The sequence below is a fragment of the Patagioenas fasciata genome, chromosome 36 (assembly GCF_037038585.1).
Source record: "Patagioenas fasciata isolate bPatFas1 chromosome 36, bPatFas1.hap1, whole genome shotgun sequence".
NCBI classification, from domain to species: Eukaryota; Metazoa; Chordata; class Aves; order Columbiformes; family Columbidae; genus Patagioenas; species Patagioenas fasciata.
This window is the reverse complement of record NC_092555.1, coordinates 2202130-2213209: the sequence shown is the minus strand read 5'-3', so window position 1 is coordinate 2213209 and position 11080 is coordinate 2202130. Positions and strand designations below refer to the sequence as shown.

The 11080-nt window shown below is 59.5% G+C and overlaps 1 pseudogene; it reads right to left on the bottom strand.

The window, feature by feature from the left end:
• Positions 1 to 1145: 1145 nt before the first annotated feature.
• Positions 1146 to 11080, bottom strand: part of LOC136115879 (dynein axonemal heavy chain 9-like) — a 301218-nt pseudogene continuing 291283 nt past the window's right edge.

Below are 11080 nucleotides of genomic sequence, written 5' to 3'. Positions count from 1 at the left end.
CCCAAGGGGGCGTGGCTTAGCTCGGGAAGAGGTGGAGCCGAGAAGGGGCTGCCCGACCCGGCTCTCCAGGCGGCTCTGAGACGGAGCGGAGCGGGCCGGGCGGGGCCGGGCCGGGCACTCCCCGGGGCCTCGCAGAAACAGCGGCGCAGCGAGTCCGCTCCGGGCTCCAACGGTGCGCGCACGTGGCCGCCGAGAGCGCCCCGTGCACCTCGCAGCGCCCATTTCTGCGCATGCGCATTGGGAAGCCCTCGAGACAACCCCTCCCCCGCGGCCCGCCCCTTCTCTTCCCTCTCCGCAATCTGATTGGCCAGCTAAGCACGTCAATTTCCATTCTCTCCGCCTATCATCACCCGTCCCCGTTTCTCCCGCGCTGCGCTCTGATCCAGTGTCTATTTACACTTAAATACATTTAAACTTCCATTTTAACACTCAGGTATCTTTTCATATTTACAGATTTTGACATATTTACAATTATATATATTTAGACTGGGATATCGATTTACATTTATTAATAAATTAAAGGTATGTATACGGGTGTGAGTGGATATATATAGATGATATTTATTACCTATTTAGACTATGTAACACGTAGTAATTATACAGAGCTCTGCCTACTCATACTTTTTTCTATTTTAAGTTCCTATCTAGATTTTTTTTTCTTTTTCAAGTCCTTCACTTTTTAATCTACAAATAGATAAGATGTTTGTATTCTTAAAACCATCAACAGAAATTTTTTACATTCTAAAATCCTTTATATAACAGAGTAGAAAAGGGGTTTTATTTTAAAATCATTTTATATCTACATGAATACCATTCTGCAATATATAAATACAAACGACAGACTTCTCTCTGTTTGAAATTCTCACGCTCATATTTACAGGGTTTAATAAGTTTTATCCTCCCCCAGGAATTTTCAGGCATTTTTGGACTGTGACCCCCTCTTTTCAGGGGGACTCCCTTTTGAGCCCCACATTGTGGGGGATTTGAGGGATTTTCTTGCAGTCAGTGAACATTGTATGGAACTGAACTGAACTGAACAGGGCTCTGAGGCCTCTGTGTCCTGCAAGAGAGCAAGAGAGCAGGAGCGGAGCAGCCCCCGTGTCTACGTGACTGTACAGCCTTCTTCAGTGTTGGAACCGAGTTGCTTCGCCTTCTGTTTGTCCACGTGCACACACACCATTCCTCACTGGAAAACAGGCAGAAACCTTTCCACACGCACCCAGGTCTGTGCACCCCGGCCTTGTCTATTCCTGCCGGGTTTGCTGGGCTCTGTCAGGCTCCTCTGGCTCTGTCGTGCTGTGACAGCCTCTGTCAGGCCCTGCCAGACTCCACTGTTCGCTGTCAGGCGCTGTCGGGATTTGTCGGCCCCTGTTGAGTTCTATCAGGCTCTGTCAAGCCCTGTTGGGCTCTGTCGCGCTTTGTCAGGCTCTGCCTGGCTTTATCATGTTCCGTAAGTGCTCCAAAAACTGGATGCTCTTGCGATGCTTGTATTCACACAATTATCGCATATTCATTACAATTTGGGGGAATTTTTAGCATCAAACGCATCTATAGTAAGAAAAAATGTCATAAACCTAGGGTTAGACTGAGGTTAATAATTTCATGGTCTTTGCTGCCATCTAGCGTCCCTTAAGAGAATGCACAGAACACACATTCGGAGGGTGCCTGCAGGTATGTGCCTGTTGTTGGACGAACCTGTGCGCGAAAGCCTTAGTGCCTATAAACGTTGGTCTGTCCACATGTGAGTGCCTTGATGTCAGCTCCATTTATGCTAAAGCTGGAGCATCATCGTTCAGACGTGTGCGTGTGTGCAGTGTGCCAAACATCCACGCACGTGTTTACCCTCAAGCATGTCAGTACATTTCACGTACGTCTTTCTGTCAATAGATGGGACTGGGCACGCTTGTGGAAGTGTGCGTGTGTGTGGCCACGTGTTTGCTTACACATCAGTGTGTAGCTGCGTGTGCGTGCACGCGGTGCTGGGTGCACATACCTGGGTGCCCCACAGGTCCCGCTGTAGCAGCCCAGCACCTGCCCCATAGTCGCCCCGTAAGTGCTCCAGACATGCCTCTTAAGACCCCTACAGCAGCCCCATGAGTGCCCCACAGGTAATTCCACAGCCGCCCCATCCCGCCCCACAGCGGCCGCTGCGGGACCCCCGGAGACCCCCGGCCCCACACCCGCCCCGCAGCCCCACAGCGCGCGGTCTCGGGCCCCGGTGCCGGCGAAGCCACGTCCTGGCCGCGGCCGGAGGAGCCGCCGCTTGTCCGCCCCCCACGTCCCCCCGATCGCTGCTGCTGTCGCTGCCTGAGGAGCCGCAGCAGCCGCCGCTTGTCCGCCCCCCACGTCCCCCCGATCGCTGCTGCTGTCGCTGCCTGAGGAGCCGCAGCAGCCGCCGCTTGTCCGCCCCCCACGTCCCCCCGATCGCTGCTGCTGTCGCTGCCTGAGGAGCCGCAGCAGCCGCCGCTTGTCCGCCCCCCCACGTCCCCCCGATCGCTGCTGCTGTCGCTGCCTGAGGAGCCGCAGCAGCCGCCGCTTGTCCGCCCCCCCACGTCCCCCCGATCGCTGCTGCTGTCGCTGCCTGAGGAGCCGCAGCAGCCGCCGCTTGTCCGCCCCCCACGTCCCCCCGATCGCTGCTGCTGTCGCTGCCTGAGGAGCCGCAGCAGCCGCCGCTTGTCCGCCCCCCACGTCCCCCCGATCGCTGCTGCTGTCGCTGCCTGAGGAGCCGCAGCAGCCGCCGCTTGTCCGCCCCCCCACGTCCCCGCGATCGCTGCTGCTGTCGCTGCCTGAGGAGCCGCAGGAGCCGCCGCTTGTCCGCCCCCCACGCCCCCCCGATCGCTGCTGCTGTCGCTGCCTGAGGAGCCGCAGCAGCCGCCGCTTGTCCGCCCAGCCCCGACTGCCCCCCCCCAATCGCCGCCGCTGCCGCCCCCGCCACCCCCCTTCTCCCGCCATCCCGGTGTCACAACGGGGACTTTGAGCGCGGCTGTGGAGGCAGCAGCTGTTCTGATAGCGAAGCCAAACCGGACCGGGAAACAGGACCGGGAACCAGGAACCGTGGGAGGGAAGTTTTCCCTTGGAGCAAACAAACCCCAGGTGTTCTTCAATGTTTATTGAGAAAGCAGAGTCAGGATGTACCAGTAGTCCGATCAGTGACCTTCTAAGACAAAGTGGGGTCCTGGGATGTCACAATGGGCCCCAGTGACAAAGAGGGTCCCCATGGTGCCACAATGGGCCCTGGGGACAAAGGGAGGCACCAGGATGTCACAATGGGCCCTGGGGACAAGGGGGGTCCCACCCTGTAACAATGGGCCCTGGGGACAAAGTGGGGCCCTGGGATGTCACAATGGGCCCTGGGGATAAAGGGGGTCCCCAGGATGTCACAATGGGCACTTGAGACAAAGGTGGTGTCCCCATTGTGTCACAATGCGTCCCCAGTGACAAGAGGGTTCCCCATGGTGTCACAATGGGCCCTGGGGACAATTGGGGGTCCTGGGATGTCACAATGGGCCCTGAGGACAACAGGGGTCCCCACGGTGTCAAAATGGGCCCTGGTGACATACGGGGCAGCCCAGGATGTCACAGTGGGCCCTGGGGACAAAGAGGGGTCCCCAGGATGTTCACAATGGGCCCTGGAGACAGTGGGGGGTCCAGAAATGTCACAATGGGCCCTGAGGACAAAGGGGGCTCCCCAGGATGTCACAATGGGCTCTGGGGACAAAGGGGGTCCCCACGGTGTCACAATGCACCCTGGGGACAATGGGGGGTCCTGGGACGTCACAATGGGCCCTGGGGACACAGGGGTCCCAAGGATGTCACAATGGGCACTGGGGAGAAAGGGGTGGTCCCCATGGTGTCACAATGGGCCCTAGTGACAAAGAGGGTCCCCACGGTTCCACGATGGGCCCTGGGGACAAGGGGGTCCACCAGATGTCACAATGGGCCCTGGGGAAAACAGGGGGTCCCCATGGTGTCACAATGGGCCCTGGGGACAAAGGGAGGTCCTAGGACGTCACAGTGGGCCCTGGGGACAAAGTGGGGTCCCCTGAATGTCACATTGGGACCAGCAGACAAAGGGGGGTCCTGGGATGCCACAATGGGCCCCAGTGACAAAGGGGGTCCCCAGGATGTCACAACAGGCCCTGGGGACAAAGAGGGCTCTCTTGAATGTCAAAATGGGCCCTGGGGACAAGGGGGGACCCCAGGATGCAACAACGGGCCCTGGGGACAAAGAGGGGTCCCCTGAATGTCACAAAGGGCCCTGGGGACAAGGGGGTGTCCTGGGATGTCACAATGGACCCTGGGGACAAATAGCAGTTCCCTGAATATCACAATGGGCCCTGGAGACAAGGGGTGTCCTGGGATGTCACAATGGGCCCCAGTGACAAAGGGCGTCCCTATGGTGCCAAAATGGGCCCTGGGGACAAAGGGGGTCCCCAGGAAGTCACAATGGGCCCTGGGAACAAAGGGGGGTCCTGGGATATCACAATGGGACCTGGGACAACGGGGGGTCCCCAGGATGCCACAATGAGCCCTGGGGACAAGCAGGGTACCCACGGTGTCACAATGGGCCCTGGGGACAAAGGGGGGTCCCGAGGATGTCACAATGGGCCCTGGGGACAATTGGGGGATCCTGGGATGTCACAATGGGCCCTGGGGACAAAGATGAGTCCCCTAAATGTCACAATGGGCCCTGGAGACAGAGGGGCTCCCCATGGTGCCACAATGGGCCCTGAGGAAAAAGCGGGGTCGCCAGGATGTCACAATGGGCTCTTGGAAAAATGGAGGGTCCTGGGACGTCACAATGGGCCCTGGGGACAAAGGAGGTCCCCAGGATGTCACAATGACCCCTTGGGACAACGGGGCCATTGTGGACATCACAATGGGTCCTGGGAACAAAGTGGGGTCCCCAGGATGTCACAATAGGCCCTGGGGACAAAGAGGGGTCCCCTGAATGTCACAATGGGCCCTGGGGACAAAGGGGGGTCCCCAGGATGTCACAATAAGCCCTGGAAACAATTGGGGGGTCCTGAGATGTCACAATGGGCCCTGGGGACAAAGGGGGTCCCCAGGATTTCACAATGGGCCTTGGGGACAAAGGGAGTCCCCACACTGTCACAATAGGCCCTGGGGACACAGGGGGTGCCCAGGATGTCACAATGGGTCCTGGGGACAAAGGGGGTCCTGTGATGTCACAATGGGCCCTGGGGACAAAGGGGGTCCCCATGGTGCCACAATGGACCCTGGGGACAAACGAGGTCCCCAGGATGTCACAATGGGCCCTAGGGACAAAGGGAGTCCCCACCCTGTCACAATAGGCCCTGGGGACAAAGGGGGTGCCCAGGATGTCACAATGGGTCCTGGGGACAAAGGGCATCCCCATGGTGCCACAATGGACCCTAGTGACAAACGGGGTCCCCAGGATGTCACAATGGGCCCTGGAGACAAGGGGGTCCCCAGGATCTCAAAATGGACCCTGGGGACAAAGCGGGGGCCTGGGACGTCACAATTGGCCCTGGGGACAATGGGGGGTCCTGGGATGTCACAATGAGCCCTGGGCAGAATTGGGGGGTCCTTAGATGTCACAACGGGCTCTGGGGACAAAGGGCGTCTCCAGGATGTCACAATGGGCCCTGGGGACAAAGTGGGGTCCTGAAATGTCACAATGGGCCCTGGGCACAAAGGGGGTTCCCAGGATGTCACAATGGGCTCTGGGGACAACGGGGATTCCAACGGTGTCACAACGGGCCCTTGGGACAAAGCCTGTCCCCTGAATGTCACAATGGGCCCTGGGGACAAAGGGGGTCCCCAGGATGTCACAATGGGCTCTGGGGACAATGGGAGGTCCGGGGACGTCAAAATGGGCCCTGGGGACAAAGGGGGGTCCTGGGACGTCACAATGGGCCCTGGTGACAAAGGGGGTCCCCCGGAAGTCACAATGGGCCCTGGGGACAAAGTGAGGTCCTGGGAAGTCACAATGGGCCCCAGTGACAAAGGGGGTCCCAATGGTGCCACAATGGGTCCTGGGGAAAAAGGGCGTCCCCAGGATGTCACAATGGGCTCTGGGGACAAGGGGGGGTCCTGGGACATCACAGTGGGCCCTGGGGAACAAGGGGGTCCCCAGGATGTCACAATGGGCTCTGGGGACAAGGGGGGGTCCCCATAGTGTTACAATGGGGCCCAGTGACAAGGGTGGTCCCCACGGTGCCACGGTGGGCCCTGGAGACAAGGGGGGTCCCCAGGATGTCACAATGGGCTCTGGGGACAAGGGGGGTCCCCACGGTGTCACAATGGGCCTTGGGTACAAAGTGGGGTCCTGGGATGTCACGTTGGGCCACAGTGACAAAAGGGGTCCCCATGGTGTCACAACGGGCCCTGGGGACAAAGGAGGTCCCCACGGTGCCACAACGGGCCAGAGGGACAAGGCGGTCCCCATGATGTCACAATGGGCCCTGGGGACAATGGGAGGTCCTGGGATGTCACAATGAGCCCTGGGGACAAACGGGGGTCCCCAGGATGTCACAATGGGCCCTGGGGACAAAGAGGGGTCCCCATGGTGTATACAATGGGTCCCCAGTGACAAGGGGGGTCCCCAGGATGTCACAATGGGCCCTGGGGACAAAGGGGGTCCTGGGACTTCACAATGGGCCCTGCGGACAAGGGCGGGTCCCCAGGATGTCACAATGGGCCCTGGGGACAATTGGGGGGTCCTGGGATGTGACAATGGGCCCTGGAGTCAAAGGGGTGTCCCCATGGTGTCACAATGGGCCCTGGGGACATAGGGGGGTCCTGGGATGTCACAATGGGCACTGGGAATAAAGAGGGGGTCCCCAGGGTGCAACTATGGGCCCTGGGGACAAGAGGGTCCCCAGGATGTCACAATGGGCCCTGAGGACAAGGGCAGGTCCCCATGGTGTCACAATGGGTCCGCAGTGACGAGGAGGGTCCCCATGGTGTCACAATTGGCCCTGGGGACAACGGGGGTCCCAATGGTGTCACAATGGGCCCTTGGGAAAAAGGCTGTCCCCTGAATGTCACAATGGGCCCTGGGGACAATGGGGGTCCCAAGGATGTCACAATGGGCTCTGGGGACAATGGGGGGTCCGGGGATGTCACAATGGGCCCTGGGGACAATGAGGGGTCCTGGGACGTCACAATGGGCCCTGGTGACAAAGGGGGTCCTGGGATGTCACAATGGGCCCTGGGGACAAAGGGGGCTCACCAGAATGTCACAATGGGCTCTGGGGACAAAGAGGTCCCCACGGTGTCACAATAGGCCCTGGGGACAAAGGGGGTCCTCAGGATGTCACAGTGGGCCCTGGGGACTAGGGGGATACCCACGGTTTCAAAATGGGCCCTGGGGACAAGGGGGTCCCCAGGATCTCACAGTGGGCCGTGGGGACAAAGAGGGGTCCCCAGGATTTCACAATGGACCCTGGGGACAAAGGGTTCCCCAGGATGTCACAATGGGCTCTGGGGACAAAGGAGGTCCCCAGGATGACACAATGGGCCCTGGGGACAAGGGGGGTCCTGGGACGTCACAATGGGCCCTGGGGACAATGGGGCGTCCTGATATGTTACAATGAACCCTGGGCACAATTGGGGGGTCCTTAGATGCCACAATGGGCCCTGGGGACAAAGGGGGTCCCCACGGTGTCACAATGGGCTCTGGGGACAAAGGGGAGTCCCCAGTATGTCACAATGGGCCCTGGGGACAATGCGGGGTCCTGGGATGTCACAATGGGCCCCCTGGGGACAACGGGGGTCCCGACGGTGTCACAATGGGCCCTAGGGACAAAGGCTGTCCCCTGAATGTCACAATGGGCCCTGTGGACAATGGGGGTCCCCAGGATGTCACAATGGGCTCTGGGGACAATGGGGGATCCGGGGACGTCACAATGGGCCCTGGGGACAAAGGGGGTCCACAGGACGTCACAATGGGCCCCAGTGACAAAGGGGGTCCCAATGGTGCCACAATGGGTCCTGGGGAAAAAGGGGGTCCCCAGGATGTCACAATGGGCTCTGGGGACAAGAGGAGGTCCCCATAGTCTTACAATGGGTCCCCAGTGACAAGGGGGGTCCCCAGGATGTCACAATGGGCCCTGGGGACAAAGGGGGTCCTGGGACTTCACTATGGGCCCTGGGGACAAGGGGGGGGTCCCAAGATGTCACAATGGGTCCTGGGGACAAGGGGGTCCCCAGGATGTCACAATGGGCCCTGGGGACAAAGGGGGTCCTGGGACTTCACTATGGGCCCTGGGGACAAGGGAGTCCCCAGGATGTCACAATGGGCCCTTAGGACAACGGGTGGTCCCCATGGTGTCACAATGGGTCCCCAGTGACAAGGGGGTTCCCCAAGGTGTCACAATGGGCCCTGGGGACAATGGGGGGTCCTGGGACATCACAACAGGCCTGGGGACAAGGGGGATCTCCACCCTGTCACAATGGGCCCTGGGGACAAATGGGGTCCCCATGGTGCCACAATGGGCCCTGGGGGCAAAGGGGAGTCCCCAGGATGTCACAATGGGCCCTGAGGACAAGGGGAGGACCCCATGGTGTCACAATGGGTCCTCAGTGAGAAGGGGGTCCGCCATGGTGTCACAATGGGCCCTGGGGACAAGGGGGATCCCCAGGGTGTCACAATGGACCCTGGGGACAAGGGGTTAGGGGGTTGTGTTAGGGGGTTGGAGGATTAGGTGGTGCAGGATTTGGGGGTGCAAGGCTGGGGGAGCAGGATTTTGCGGGGCCTGATTTGGGGCTACAGGGTCTGGGGTTGCAGGTTCCAGGGGTGCAGGATTTGGGGGTTCAGGGTTTAGGGCAGTAGGATCTTTGGGTGCAGGAGTTTGGGGTGCCGGGTTTGGGGGCCAGGATTTGGGGGTTCAGGGTTTAGGGGTGCAGTGGTTTGGAGTGCAGTGTTTTGGGGGTGCAGGATTTGGGGAAGGAGGATATGGAGGTGCAGGGTTTAGGGTGCAGGATCTTGGGGTGCAGGGGTTTGGGGTGGAGGGCTTGGTAGGGCAGGATTTGCGGGTGGAAAGTTTAGGGGGTAGGGCTGGGGGTGCAGGATTTGGGGGTGAAGGGGTTGTTGGGTGCAGGGTTCTGGGGTGCAGGGTTTGGGAGATTGGTACGTGGGGCTGGAGGATTTGGGGTGCAGGGTTTGGAGCAGCAGGATCTGGGGGTGCAGAGTTGGGGGGTGCAAGATTGGGGGTAGCAGGGTTTTGGGGAGCAGGGTTTCGGGGTCAGGCTTTACGGGGACAGGGTTTGGGGGGCAGGGTTGGGAGGGATGATTTTGGGGTGCAGGGTTTAGGGCAGCAGGATCTTGGGGTGAAGTGGTTTGGGGTGAAGGGTTGGGTAGGACAGGATTTGGGGGTGCAGGACTTCGGGCTTCGGGTTTGGGGGTGCAGGGTTCGCATGTTCAGGAACTGGGGGTGCAGGGTTTGGGGGTTTGGGACGTGGGGCTGGAGGATTTGGGGGTGCAGGATTTGGGGTGCAGTGTGTGGGGGTGCAAGATCTGGGGGTGTACGAGCGTTGGGTGTGGGATTTGAAGGACAATGATTTGGGGCTGCAGGGATTGGGGGTGTAGGGTATTGGGGTTGCTGCGTTTGGAGATTCGGGATGTGGAGGTCAAGGATTTGGGGGTACAATGTTTGGTTGCAGGATTTGGGGGTGCAGGGTTTGAAGTGCAGGTCTAAAGGGGGCAGGATTTGGAGGTGCAAGATTTGGTGGTCTGGGGTATTGGGGTGCAGGGTTTTGGGATGAGGGATTTGGGGGACAGGATGTGGGGTGGAGGATTTGAGCGTGCATGCTGTTGGGGCACAGAGTTTCGGGGACAGATCTGGGGGTGCAGGGTTTGTGGGGCAGGATTCAGGGCTGTAGGCGTTGGGGGTGGAGTGTTTTGGGGAGGATTTGGGGTGCAGGGTTGAAGGGTTTAGATCTGGAGGTGCAGAGTTCTGGGGTGCAGGGTGTCGGGTGCAGGATCTGGGGCTCCAGGATTTATGGGTGCAGGCTTTTGGGGTTTAGGGTAGGAGGATCGTGGGGTGCGGGGCTGAAGGGTTTGGTAGGGCCAGATTTGGGGTGCAGGGCTTTAGGGTGAGGCCTTGGGGGTGCAGGTTCCATGTCTTTAGGAACTGGAGGGGCAGGATTTTGTGGTGCGGACTTTTGAGTGCAAGTTTGAGGGGCCTTGATTTTGGGGTGCATGGTTTCTGGGGCAGGATTCCGGGTGTAAGGTTTTGGGGTGCAGGACTTGGGGGTGCAGGTTTCACACGTTAAGGAAATGGGGCTGCAGAGGTTGGGGGTGCAGCGTTGTGGGCTGCAGGGTTGAAGGGTGCAGGATTTAGGGGTACAGGTTTTGGGGGTGCAGGAGCTGGGGGTGCAGGCTGTAGGGATCAGAATATGGGGGTGCAGGGTTCTGGGGTGCAGGATCTGGGTGAGCAGGCTGTTAGGGTACAGAACCTTGTAGTTCAGCGTTTAGAGGCAGGATTTGGGGGTGCAGGGCTTTGGGGTGAGGGGTCTGAGGTGAGGGGTTCAGGTGTTCAGCACCTAGGGGTGCAGGACTTGGGGGTTGGAGGATTTGGGGGTGCAGGGATTTGGGGGTGCAGGGATATGGGGTGCAACTTGTGGGGTGCAGGGTTTTGGGTATAGGGTTTTGGGGTGCAGAGTTTTGGGGGGGAGGATTGGGGCAGACACGGCACCCAAAATCCTGCACCCCAAAATACTCTTCCCAAACCTGCACCCCAGATCCTGACCCCAAGCCCTGCACCAAAACCCTGCCCCTCAATCCTGCACCCCCAAATCCTCCACCCCCGATCCTGTCTTCCCAAACCCTGCACCCCAGATCCTGCACCCCCAAATTCGGCCCTACCAAACTCTGCACCCCTAAACCCTACAACTGAAACCTTGCACCCCCTAATCCTGCCCTCCCTACCTTCCTGAACCCCGAAACCTGCACCCCAAACCCTGCATTCCCAAATCTTTCCGTCCGATACCCTCCACCCCTAAACCTGCCCCCAAACCCTGCACCCCAAAGAATTCCCTCCCAAACCTTGCACCTCCAAATCCTGCACCTCAAAGGCCTGGAAACCCAAGC